The sequence below is a fragment of the Chelon labrosus genome, assembly GCF_963514085.1.
Source record: "Chelon labrosus genome assembly, chromosome: 4".
Taxonomy (NCBI): Eukaryota; Metazoa; Chordata; class Actinopteri; order Mugiliformes; family Mugilidae; genus Chelon; species Chelon labrosus.
The window spans coordinates 25,020,977-25,035,481 of NC_140340.1; the positions used below are offsets into that span (position 1 = coordinate 25,020,977).

Here is a 14,505-nt window from a genome sequence, read left to right on the forward strand (position 1 = left end):
TAAATCTGCCTGTCGTGCTCCGGCTGTGACTCTCACTGCCCTCCCTTCTCTCTTTCTTCCTTCCTTCCTGGTTTCTGTCCTAAGGCTCACCTCTGCAGCAGTGGAGAAAGATGACATCAGCCCTCAGTCAGCCACACATCCTGAAACAAACAGCAGAGCTGTGTGCTGCTGAGAGTCTTTCTGAGAGCAGGGATTCCATAGCAAGGTAGTACAACAGGGTAGCTACGCTGAAACCCAGACTGAACGTAAATAGAATCCAACATGGACATTCAATATTCTTAGAAAAATGCTTCTGGCTCTCTTTGTTGTATATAACTGTAGCAGAACAACTCCATTATCATGAGACAGACTCATAATCTACTGTAGTTTTTATGTTCATATGTTTCAGTGTAACAATCATGTTGACATTTTGCAGTTGCTAAAAGTTTGACATGACTGAAATCTGAAAACAGGCACCCAATGAGTAAAAACCTCTAGAGCAAAGCGAGACATTTCAAGCAGCAGCCCACCAAAACCACAGATGAGTCTCAACAGGCCTGGCAGTATGCCACTGACCTGAATCAGCTTCATCTGACAACGTGAAACCTGCACAGGGACAAGATGAGTTGTTTCACAAACCATCGAGTAGACAGACAGGAGGTGCCAAAGTGAGAAATATAACATCTCATAGTTAAAAATAAAAGGGTCTGGTCTTTATGTTTAATGGATTTTCCACCTGGGTAGAGTTTACAAGTGAGGGTGAGTTTTTACTTTTTTTATAAAAACAGGACGCTCACCTTGGCCAGAACAAGCCCCAGTCAAACTCCATTCAGGGTCTAGTGGCACTTCAATGTCTCGACATCTCCTGAAAACAAAATAGGAAAATATGAAGGTCACAAACTGTGGCTCTCTTTAATGTCTAGATGTCTCAACATGACTGTGGCATTCATTTGTGTCCTATTAAAAAAAAAAGACTCCGATATGTTTTTCTTTCGCAGAAATTCATGGGAAAACTGATTTCTAAAATTGCACAGGAAGTCGCAGCAGATAGCATCCTGTTTGCGTCCTCCCCTCAGCCTGTTCCACTGCGTCATCACTTCCCTTTCCTGGAAATGTAGCCACTCATCCACCCTATTTACATATTCTGTTTATCAGTCTGGTACCCTGTTGTCCTGGTTCTTACACACACCATCTCTACAAGTGCTGCTGGCCATCACAGGTTTTCCAAAGCTTAACAAACTCACTACTAAGAGAACAAGGCAACATACAAACAATTGCTTTCGCTCAAAACTCAAAAATTCCTGCAAAAACTATTGAAATTTATTTATTTGATTTATAAACACAAAATTTACTATTACTACTATACAATTTATAGTCACCAAGAGACAGAGCTAGTTACATGTCCCAGCACTTCTTTTTAAATATACATGTGCTGGTAACCACTCTGTCAAATTTCCTAATCTTGACAATCACACTCATAATCACAGTAAAGAAGACCCTTGTGTTTTGCGTTCTCTCATCAGAGCATTTGTATATGCTTTCATCAGTGCAAAAGAAGTTGCACTGAGCTCATCCCCCATCTGTTTTTCTATTTCAATAGCAGTAACAATATTACGCTGAGACATAATAACTTTCCTGTTTGAAAATGATTTTTTTTGAGTCAAAATTATTATCAAGTAAAGTGTAAAAAAGGTTCCAAGCCAAATACTGGGAGCGTTTGGCTACAAACTACTCCCAAAACCACTGACCTTTAGCACCATGGTCCCACTACCCACAGACAAGCCTGTCCGATGTTCTTTCCATCATGAAATCTGAGAATAATCACACACACTAAACACAAATTCTTCACAAACTAGATTATAGGCTAAATATAAAATATGCACTTCTCACAACTAATACAATAAATGGTATCAAGAAATATTCTCATCTTTCATTATTCTAGCTCACAATCGTCACATCCATACACAGGCAGTATGTGAGTCGTAAGTCTGCCACGTGGGCCAGAGTGTGTTTGTGTATTCCTCCACCACAGACCACTGATCACATCAGTCCTAAACATGGAGCTGCAACTGAGCTAATGCTGCAGCTAAATTATTTAAATACAGAACGACAGAAAAGCGTTTCCCTTTTTGTCAGCCATCTCACAGTTTAATAATTCTGTGGCAAGTGTTAATAACAACAGATCAATAATTTATAGAAACAGTGAGCGAAAATCATCCTGTGAAAAGGAAGATCTATTTGACAGATTTCATTTTTCCCCCCTGAGCCTTAGCTTCTCATTCACATTAATTTTTTAGAGGATTGTTAAACTTTGTTAATCCCTGTGTTTTCTGTCCTGCCTTACAAACACATACACAAGAAGCCTTTGGAAGTGAAATGTAATTCAGACCGGGCGATATAAGCACTCATATGAATATGGACCACAGGAGGTGGAGGAGGAGTCAAGGCAAACTGAGTAGAATAAAAAGAGGAAGGAGGAGGGGATACAGTGAGGGGGAGGGGAAGAGAAAGGAGACGCTGCACAGAGCCCTAGTGTTGGTTACATTTCAGAAACGTTTTCATACTGCTATCAATGCTGATTATTTGACTTTGTCTCAGTTCATTAACAATACTTGCTTGGCTCATTTTTATTTCAAACAGAAAGTCTTATTAAGTCTGACCTCAATGTCCCATGGCGCTTTAAAATATTAAAGTCACACTAAAATCTTGCACAACAGAAGCTTACATAATGTCTAATGCTGGCTTCTGTAGTGTGCAGTAATGCAGCAGTAGGAAGCGAAGTTGTGGACTGCAGTTGTCTGCCAGATCTGTTTTGGAGGAGTACCCAGACATATCTGCAACCTTAGCAGGCTGCTTTCAGTGTTGTGAGTGTGGTTAGAAGAGACCAAAATGGTCCTTTTTAGCTAGTAGTAGATAAGTCAGTGGTGCTACCTACTCAAGAATCAAACAGCAGATATAATAAATAAATTTAAACCGACAGCCTAAATAATAATCTGAACAAAACTTTGTGGCTGCAGTCAGTTTCTCTGCAGCACAATGGATTAACGTCACAGAGTTAACCGAAACTGTTGTGGTTTCATGACACTCAGCCAAAATCATCTGAGATATTAATGTTTAAGACACTTTTAAATGTGGCTATAGTCTGCCTCTTTGTTAACAATATTTGTGCATTTTGAGTAAAATGTAACCACTTCAGTTCTCGTACCTAATTGGTCAGAACTGCAGAAGCAATAGAAGCCAAGAGAATTATGTGCTACCAGCTGTTTAATTACAGTTTATCTTTATACATATTTTATTGTATCTTTCAACTAAATAGGTTCTATTCAAATGTTAAGTGCTTATGTTCTCCGGATAGCTCAAAATGCTAATCTAGCAACAGTTAAAAGACGCACCCACAGGTCATAGGACAGTATGCCATCTATCTTCAATGTTTTATGGAGAAAGGAGCTTGCTTCACCAGCAGCTCTGTGGACAGTGCACCCTCACCCCCATAGGCAGTGAGTTGCTCCAATGCCCAGATTAACGTGACCAGCTAACAGCTGACCCAAGTCAAGATAACACCCATTATCGGATTATAATAAACTAATAATATCTTCACAGTTATTAACTGCAGAAAGTTACACTGACAGTTAAGTGTAAACACCAACATTATATTAACATTATGCGCTATAGCTCATGCTCAAGTCCAGGAGTACAACAATACCCCAAACCCTGTAGTTATGTATTTATGTCATGTAATTAGGTCAATATTTGATAGTTTTATTAATAATTGTTCCACACTGTAGCACACTTTAAATCAGTATTAAAATACAATGTGTACATCATGATGAATGTATCTCACCATGATGTACTTCTTGAGTTATATTCTTTAAGCTGAAGGAGTGTTTTACAAACAACTACGAACCTCTTTGACTGAGAGGGATTTTGCTTCCTCGTGCCGTCTAGACTACTAAACAACAATATTGTAACCACTCCCAAATCAGTGGATATTGGAGTGAACCTACCCTGTAGTATGATTACAGTTAAAGTTTGTCCCTTATGAAAGCACCTTTGTTATACTTTTTAAAATCAGGCCATAATGATTTTCTGGTCTTAAATGACTAATAGTGTTCTTGAAGGAACTAATGTGTGTGGGTGCAGTTGTGTTGCTTGATTGACAAGTATAAACATTTTAGATTTCTGACAACCATGCTTATTCTTTTATTGACGTGATGCTGATGACATTGCTATTGTAAACCTGGTACAAATGGACACTGCATTTTTCTGTACAAATTATTTCAGTAAGTTATAGGAAAAAAATGCAACATTTCAATGCAGAGTGGTTTGACTAAAAGGCCAGAGCAGCAGCAGTGTCAGTCAGTCATGACCAGAATAGTGAGGAGGACATTCCTGCTCAGCCTGAAATAAGGCCTGCAATCTGAGCTCCCTGAGACAAAGAGTAACAGACCTAACAATAAACACTGGCCCACCCAAAACAAAGATCTGACAAACTGGGGCACACATACACACAATTATAGACCCCCAAAAACACAGATATTGAACAGCAAGAGGAGGTGGTGAGTAGACAAAGAATACTGTACAGAAGGCAGTTTTCAGTTAATTTTGAATCATGAAAGATCCTGGTTGAAACATTAAGCATCTTTACTTCATTGCACTCAAATATACACACACACACACACACGTACTGCAGAGGCAAAGTAATAAAGTAACAAAAGGTGTCCATTGCCGTCTTGGACATCAAGTGCAAAAAGGAAACAAAAGGACAGAATGACTTCCTGTTTTCCTTCAAAGAAGCTCTCCACCTCCTGTCGAGCATAAAACCAGTCATATACTGGGTTAAGTGCAACTGGAGCTGCCACCTACCCCAGCAGTGTCAACGGTGTCTCTGTGGGAAATCTTAATCTGAATCCAAACTCTGATTTCAGACAGGGCCCACGAACCTTCAGCCACAAGTAAGAAGTCCAATGGACTGCTGGACTGTGAGCTATAGCTGAGCTCTCAGACCACAACAAAGGGTGGACATTTCAAAGTGTTTTGGTACATGAACCTAAATAAACTGCTATCTTTTTGGGGTGATTTATGAAACTGCATAATACTTAAGGGAAACACTATAATGTTATTCTAAGGTTGACATAAGAAGTTAGTTAGTACTGGGAAGCAACGTGTCACTTGACCCACCTCTGATGCTAAGAAAGAAATATACAGTCATACTGTAGCTAACACTCATGTTAGCTACATATTATTGGCAACACCTTTACCAACACACTGTTACATCTGCACTTTGCACTTTTGATCTTGTGTATTCAGAAAAGAAAAACTATAAATGGTTTAGTAAGGGCTCTTTAGCAAATGGTCTGTCTTGGGAGTTCAACTTTAGTGTCAGTGACATAACAACAACCGAGAAAGCAGCAAAAGCACTTCTGACCGCAAACGGGGGGGGGGACAGTAATCGACTTCAACCCATAAAACGAAACAAAACACTCTTTAATAGAAGTTGGTGTGAATGAAAGCGGGAAACTCTACACAAGTGAATGTAAATAAAATGTTTGTAAAAGTCTGACTGCTAAAGACAAACAACAGGATCAGATTTTAAAACGTAACATTTTGAAACAAAAGGCATGGCACACCTTCAGTGACTAGCAGTTGGATATGGCTGTGAAGTCTATGCTGGAATTAGACATGCTTTTTTTTTTTTTTTTTTTTTTTTTTAAATAAATGCCACAAAAAAAAAATAAATGAATGGATGGACCACACTGATGCCCTGTCATGTCATTTAGAACAAAATTTAAGTTTGTTTTGTAGCTATCTATCATCTTGACATTTGGGGGATTCCTCTTAAATTTTAACGAAAGACAGCTACCAGAAGCAAACAATTTTTCATACAGTTGAATGCACCATTGTCGCTGCTGAATATTGCTTATTATCCCATTTCCTGCCAACATTACACATGATCTTAATGAAACAAGGGCCAATGGGACTTAACTGGAGCCAAACGTTGTGATGGCAAGATGGAGAGTGCTGCCACACAATGAGATTCAGGAATGGGGATGAGGGGGACATGTGTGAAGCATGTGTGTGCATGTGTGGATTTTGAATAAGTGAAGTCGTAAATTGCTCACAAAAAGCCTCATTTTAGATGGAGATACAGCTGTGAAATTCCAACAAGGCTTAAAAAGCAAAGGGGGAAACACAGACTGTCTTTTATTTGTCTGCAGACATTTCTCTTTGTGTCACCGCACACTTTCAATGTGAAGGTCCTTTGAAACTAGGGCCGAGTTGTGAACTGCCAAAAATAAAACTAAATACATCACTGTTTTACCAAATGTATTCATGAGCTGTGTCTTTCAAATACAAAGCCTCAACAAGCATGATTGAATTAGAGTTAATATTATTTCATCATTCAAGAAGTAGTCTGCAGCGGAATAAAGCACACCTTTGAAAACCGTGGTGGTGATGCAAATGTGAGAAAAGAGGACAGGGAGGTGGGGATGGTAAAGCAGACAGAAACAGATTGTGAAGCATTTCCATTAGTTAAAAAATGAAGCCGCTGTGTTTATGTTAAGTTATCGACCAATCAAACAATAAAACACAGGAAAACACAAATAAAGCTTTGTGCTCTGCATCTGGACAGTCAAATTTATAGTGTGACACATATACACATATTCAATGGGATGAATATCTTAAACCGTTTAACCCATCCTCGACTCATTTATACTGACTGCAAAACAACAAACTGTTGACATTAATTGCATTAAAAATTCCCTCGTAAAAAAATTCTGCAGTACATAATGTCCATAGATGAATGCGGTGAGAAACAGGGTGTAGTTCAAAGCACAGGGAAAACTACCTCCATTGAATTGCTTGTTTCCTCTAGATAAAAAACAAAAAAAAACAAAAACAAACAAAAAAAAAACATCCCCCCATCCTTACTCAACGCACACAACACAGAAGAGCTCGGACAGACTGTGTGTGCATCTCCCCATTTTTCTCACACAAACTGCAACGTGCAGAAAAAACAGGGAAAATAAATGAAGGTGAAAACAAAGGGATGGTGGATTCCACAGTGTGTGTGTGTGTGTGTGTGTGTGTGTGTGTGTGTGTGTCTGCGCGTCACACAGGCATCTCCTTCAACTATCCATCATTAATAAAGACAAAGAACAGGAATAGGACCCACGCGGGCACAGACACAACCATCTAACGCGTCGCATAGCGCCACTGTAACAATCCTTTCATTTTCTTAAAGCTTGACATGTTGGTGTGCATAGCGAGGCGATAAGCACGGGGACACGGCATTGTTCAGGATAGACCACGGTGACCAAACAAAATGAAGGCGGCCATGATCACAGAAGGCTAATATTATGGAAATGAGTTCATTAATCAATGGCTAAACAGCCTTTTATCTGGGGAGCCAGAACACCAGGGCCTGATCAGAATCTACGCTGCCCAGTCTGATAACACACATCTTCACTAGCACCAGATCCAGCTGCTGTAAGCCCACAAATCTTACATGGCCACAGATAATTTAGTGTGAAGATATGTTAAACATTCAAATTACTTTTGGCTATTTTAAAAAATGCTTGACATCGATATTAAATATTGTGACTGATTTTTAACTTTGCTGCTCAGGAGCAGTGTGAGTTTTGTGTACACGTTTCAACTGTGCCACTCGCGGTTTTCTCTCTTCCTTTCCTCCCTCCCACCCTCTTGCTCTCGTTTCTTTCTCTCCTCCCTCTCCTCCCTCTCTGCGCTCCCTCCCCCCTCTTCTTCCCCCTCCTTCTCCCCACCGTCCCTGTTGGATTGGTGGAGTAAACACAGGAAAAGAGCAGGCTCTGTTCCACCACGCCAGAGCTGAGCCTGGGCGTTCCTACAGCGCTCCTGCGCCGGGGTCAAAAGTTTACTGTGGTTTTCATTTCACCTTTCCTCAGCCAATCACAGCGCCACGCTGCAGCGCCTGAACTCTGACCCCTGCAAAGAATTCCGCTCAAAAGATGGTCTGACGCCAGTTTCACAACTTCAGCTCCAATTTTTCCCCTTACTACTCCTTTTCCTTTCTTTCAGCCGGGCAGTTCCACGTGTTGACAGAGCCGAGGTGAAAAAGATTCCAGAAATGGGGCATGAGGGGAAGCGGAGCAGGCGCTGAAGACACTACCAGTTCCTGCTTTGTTTGATCTCCAAGGGTGAAGCAAACTTTTGCAGGAAGAAAAAAATACCCCAAAATCAAAGAATTAAATCAGGATCATTTTACAGCTGGATATGTCAGTGGAGACTATTTTAGTTTGTATCGTTTCAAATTCAAACTACTTACAAACAAATCCTCATGCGCTGGATAAAGTGTACCACTAAAGGTTTTGGTTTTCAATTCTTTATGGTCCTTTACCTGCGATGATTCACACAGATGACTTTAGATGTCTTATGACACAAGCTAGAAATAGGGGTCAGAAGGTAAATGGGTGGGGAGAGACTCTGAGCTTTGCTGCAGTTGTATCCCAACACCTGGAGATCTGTTTAGGAATCAAATCAAAGCTGACTGGACCCAGGCACACGTACACACACCCACACACCCACACACACACAGAGCCATAATCCAACTGTGAGTTTGTTTTTGTCTTGGTGACACTGCACTCTGTCCCATCTGCTGAGTGATTAAGCCTGCCCTGCTAATCAAGTCCTTTGCACTGTAAGGGGGTAAGCAAAGGACAGCACAGGCTGATCGAGCGGACACACACCAGACTATGCTTTCCCTCTGCCTACATGGAACATGAAAAAAGGGGTCCGTGTTCCTGCAGACCTCATATGGCTCAAAATGACAATGAATTTAATGGGTTCAGAAAGGCTTTCAAATGATAAAACTCATACTATGAACCAAATAAATATACTGCTGTCCGTTTATTTTATCATGTGGACATAAAAACCATGTACTGTGATGTGGATCGGACTGTTGTCAAATCATAAATTCTCCCACTGTGGTCCACAGACCAATAGTTTTGTCAAACTGGAGCAGGGAAGAAACACTTCCATAACAACGAAAATGTACCCGGGTTGAGCCGTGAAATTGTTTTATTGCTCTCTGCCATTGCATTTAAAGTAAAGTAGTGGACATGTGTTTACTGAAAGAAAAAGAAAAAGGCATTGCTGTGAGCTCTATTGGGACATTTACCCAAGACAGGAATCACTGATCAATAGAAGACTACTAATGTATTAAAATTTACAAGCTTCACTGATAACAACAGGACTTCCTTGTGGTTTTGTTTTTTTGGCCCCTCAAAACTGTCGAAATCAAACACACAAATTTCTTTAAATAACCTTGAGCTTCCCTTCAATTACAAGAGTGACCACATGGAACACAAAGGAGCTCAACAGCCGTGAGACTGGTGCTAATAGAATGGGGACCTTTACGTCTCCTATTCTGGTATATTTCCACAGTCATACAGAATCACTTGTTCCACTATGGCAACTGCAATCAGATGTGCATATAGGAGCAAACCATTAAACAGGCTAAATGGGAACATGGTGATCACTTGCCAAACAATACAAAAATACTGATCTGAGACTTCAGTGCAAAGCTTGACGTGATGTGGCCATGTCAGGAGGCAAGTGTTAGCTCCGCTATTCTGGGGACGACAGTAAGCTCCAGAGCAACAACCTTTTGATTAGAGTGTTGCCTTAACGACAAGCCACATCAACAGGGGTGACGCCACCAGGCATAGAGAAGAACCATATTGACGAAGGGAACATTTTCCATTTTATCCGTAAAGAAGTGAAAAATAAATCTGCCCAATTAAAAAACAAGTGTAATAAATTATGTGACACATGGCTTGCCAGTGTTGACATGGTGAAATAAGTCTGGAGCCTTTAACGACGGCCTGAACGCCTGCCATTCATGACTTGACTTTTCTTTGAACTCAAGGCTGCAACAAAGTAAAAATCACAGTGAAAAACAAAAATGGTGTTAAGTACAGTACTGTGAGCAGATGTCCACATACCTATTGCAACCTGTGCCATTTTCTCTCATTAAAGAGATTGTAAATTTCACATGAACTAGGAGACAGTGTCCGTACAGTCCCTGCTTGCATGGTCTCATATCCCCTTACAACTTACGCGACTGCAGCGCCATGCCAGCAGTTGCTTTTCAATCCAGGGAGACCCAGAAACCAACCACACCCCACTGCCACATAACTTCAACATCTCTTCAATAACCGTTTCATTTTAGAGATGTGCAGAGAAAGAGGAACACAATGTAAACAAAAGAGAATGCATGCAGCCAATCATATGACATGGCTGATGTATAACGATTTAAATGATGAGGCCAGTAATGGTAAGCTACAGTTAAAAAAAACAAATAGGACTTGCCTATTCTGCAATAGTCTAGGCTGAAGACCCCTTATTTTTTTGTTGCAAACCAATTCCCACATCAGATGTGTAACGGGATGACTTAAAACTACATTCAGCCGGTACCGGTACCTGCAATTCATTCCACTCTTGAGTCTAGCCTCATTCAAATGACTGGTAAACCTAGCAAGACACAATTAAATAGAATAATCATTAGGATAAAAGTTAGGTTTCTGTTTAACTCTGAATACATGCACACCCTCTCCAGTGATCACCTACACATGGTTGCTTTCTTCTTTCCCATTCCTTCACTTTTTTCAGGCAGCCAGTCCAATGACATTTTAAAAGATCTTTACCATTGAATATAGTTTCATTCTTTATAGCCACCCTAAGTTATCAATGCTGGATCCAACACAGATTTTTCAGCAGGAATAGGGTGAAACAACTTCTTTTTTATTTTATATACATTATATTTTTTTTTTTATCCGATGAAGGCAAAGTATTCATAAGAAAAACACTGTAAAACACTGTAGACCGAGTTATGATAGAGTGTCTATGCAGCAGTTGAAAAGTTCATTCAGAAAAGAGAGCATCTCTTTTTCTCTTTCCCTCTTCACCAGCCTCTTTCTTCTTCTCGCTATGTTGAAAAACAGACAGAGGGAGCATCTGGTAGCAGTTATCTCTCAAACCAAACTTTTTTTTCACCCTTGCCGTCTCTCCCCAAAGCATTTTTTTATAAAAAAAAAAAAAAAGACCTTAAACAAAACACAAACAAGGTCTTGCTAACATTTTACAATAGTAACAAAACTAAGCCAGAGTCCTACCCTCCCACTGGCTTGTTCAGGTGAACTCGTTTTACGAGCATTCTTCAGCTGGGGGAGCGAAAGTTAAAGGGGGAGTTGAAGTTAAAGAGGAAGGGCAAAGAGGGGAGGGGGACAAAGCTCTTGGCACTCCCTTCCCTAATAAACTCTTGCCTTCATCCAATCAATGAGGACTAGAGGGAGAACTGTTCCAAATCCTTGCTGGTTATAAACTAGAATTGGGTGCAATGATTGCTTCAGGCTGCCTGTTTGGCTTTTAGAAGTGTGCATGGCTCACATATGGCTCAGCCAGCCCAACACTTGGGTTTTTACCTCAGAGTTGAAGAAGAGGGGACAGAGTGGATGAATGAGATGTGACTTCAAACAGAGTCTGAGAGCAAACTGCACCACTTGACTCGGATCTCTGCGAGTCCGGCTTTCTCCAGTTTATCTGGTTTCAGCATACGCTCACTCTCACTTGTTTGGGCAAAGCAACTTTAAATATTTCAACAGTGGAAACATGACTGTCTTGTTCAGCAGAGATTTCTATATTTAGCGCAGACGTAGGCAGAATAAGCAAACCTACCTGTTGAGATCTGCCACACCAACACACCAGTGTATGGTATGCACACATGACATGCAGACCATCGTCGCTGTACGGCTGACCTTGAGATGTGTGGACTAAACAGGATGTTTTTCACAGCTTGAGCTGACCACAGGAAACTTCTGAATTCTTAAACCTTGTTGTAAAACAGCATTGTATGACAAGTTGAAGTAAAGTCTAACCAGCTTCAGAGAATCGACCACTGCTGAGTACTCTAACTTTACTTGGAAACAGACCAGGGTAAATCAAATTCATATCAAAGAAAACACGATTACTGACGGCTTCAGGATACGCCACTACCTTAAAGCAACTGGAGAGCAACTGTTTTCCTTGTCTAACTCTGCACTCCCTGCATTGCTGCCCAACAAAAAAGTACTTAGACCAAGGAGTCATATTTCAATTAGGTGAAACAACCAGGCTGTCCTTTCAGCTCTGTGTCATCAAGAATACTCTCAGGGCCACTGTTCATCCACACACCTATTAATCTTAAATTGAAAGTATACCACATGACCAATTGGCATTTACTCCGGATTCCATCTCCGGGTTTCTCCTAAGGCACACACACTGACGGAACACTCAAAGAATGCCATCTATTCAGACATCAGTGACACAAAAATGCAGCTTGACAAAGAGATCAGACGAGTCATCAAAAAGTGCCACACAAAAGCGGTATGCTCTTCACTTATTTTCTTCCCTCTGCCTGAAACCACTCTGTCTTAAGAAGCTAATGAAACACTGTAGCGTATTTATTTATCCAGTGTCGTAAAAAAAAGAGATATTGTGAGGAAAAGTAACTAGGATAGTTTGACTTTGTTAAATTTAAGTATTAAAATATTAAGCTTTGAACGCAATGTCACTAAACATGGATATCAAGTCCGTCTACTGACTCCACAAAGTGTATTCTGGACCTAGATTTACACGTCTGTATCGTGTTTACAGAACAGTGGCATGAAGGAAGCACTAGAGTTTTCATAACTCCACTGAGTAGCTATGGATGCCACTGAATGAGGTCTATAGGTATTGTATTTCCATATGCATTTAATATTTGCAATACCTGCTTCTTAGATATGTTAGTCTGTTTAGAAACTGCCTCACAATATTGGACATTTTGATGGTCTTATTGGCAGGGTACTAAATATTCAACATCACAAGTGACCTCTGAGTATGAGCTAAATACCAGCAATATCACTAAATGTGTGTTCATTTTGTTATCAGTCGACGTTATCACAGAATCTTTGACCACCGAGAGGCTTCTCCCAGACCCATGAGAAAAAGTGATAAGTTAATGAATTATTGAGAGCACAGGGGCCGGCAGACAAAGAGCGAAAGCCATGCATCGCAGTCACTTCTGCACCCCATCTGCAGTCAAAGAATCCCCCCAAAGATTGATTCATTGTTAACACAGCCTGACACCCTGTGTGAGGGAGAAAGAAAGTGGTAGATAAAGGGACAGAGAATGGGGGGACAGGGGCTCCATTTGCCAAGAATATGAGCAGAAGCAGTTCATTGGACAGGTTCCCACAGTGGTCATTCTACCACTTACAAAAATGCCACATACGCTGGCTTGAGTAATTGCCTTCTATCTGGCTCAAAATAAAGACAAGTTAGCTCGTCTGACGGCTGAAGGCTGCCATAGACCGTTCTCACTTCTACACGCCATTTCACGTGTGCATTATTGAGATATCGTAGCCTCTTTTTAATAAATGTCCTGCGTGAAATCACATTATGCTTTAAACTCAACAGCAAGCAACAACCTAGTGGACAAACCATGCTAAAAACATGGTACAAACACCTAATGATTTCAGAGAAAGCAGCGAGACGTTAATACCTGCAAGTATTGGCAGGGAAGCCTGGAGGCAAAGAGAGCGACAACACACCTAGAACTCGACCGTCCCAGCCAAAGGACTAATCTACCGCGTTAACGTTTGCCTGTACATGAGCACGCTCTCCAAGAAATGTCCTCTCTCAACCTCAAAAACTGAGTGCTCAGCATTACACCTTGTCACGCATGGAGAAAGCAAACCAGGACTCTGCCTGAACCCTGCCAGTGTTTATCTTCCTCTCTGTCTGCCTGATTCCCACACACACATGCACCAAGATGTGATTTATATAAGCCAGGATGTGATAGGCCATAATACCAACTATTACAATCACGAATACACTACAGAAAATAACTAAAAGATGCTGTGGATCGTCCATAGCAGCTATGCTGAGCAGGTCAGTTCAAGTTTAGTTTGTCAGCAGTGTAGGCTACTGATAGAGACAACTAAGAAAAACAGGACGAAGTGGCGTTTCACTGATTCCATATGACTCAACGAGAGCCAGGTCAGTTTGTTGCCATTTGTCAAATCGTATTGCATCTGCGAGTCACATTATAACGTGAAGAAACTATGTTTCCCCAACAAAAAGTAAGACGCCTCACATTGTATTTAGGTACATTTTATTCCGACTGCATTCGCGGCGGAGCCTGGACACAGGTAACAAACGACCGATGAACATTTTTGATTTTCTAGAGCAGGACGACTCACAGCAGCCGCGGTTGAGCTGAAACTGTGAGGCAAGGCGGACTGGACTGTCTGGTAGAAAATATAGCACCCAATGCAACCCAGCCGCGTCGTGGACGATGAACGAAATCTAGTGGCGCTACAAAGTTAACACTTTAAAACACAAGCGAGTTCACTCGCATGCAGTTTTCTACAGAGTATCACCAGCTAGGCTATAGCAGCGAATCAGAGCCTGTGTCTCGTAAACTTTGTAGCTGGTGAATAATGGAGACGTCAACAAACACGAAAA

The 14,505-nt window shown here is 40.9% G+C and overlaps 1 protein-coding gene across 5 annotated transcripts in view; it reads right to left on the bottom strand.

The window, feature by feature from the left end:
- Positions 1-14,505, bottom strand: part of ncoa3 (nuclear receptor coactivator 3) — a 29,485-nt gene that overhangs the window by 14,374 nt on the left and 606 nt on the right. For all 5 annotated transcript variants that reach the window (XM_084543549.1, XM_084543548.1, XM_084543547.1 and 2 more), the window contains exon 2: positions 777-844. The gene's annotated coding sequence lies outside the window, so the exon portion shown is untranslated. The remainder of the gene's footprint in view (positions 1-776; positions 845-14,505) is intronic.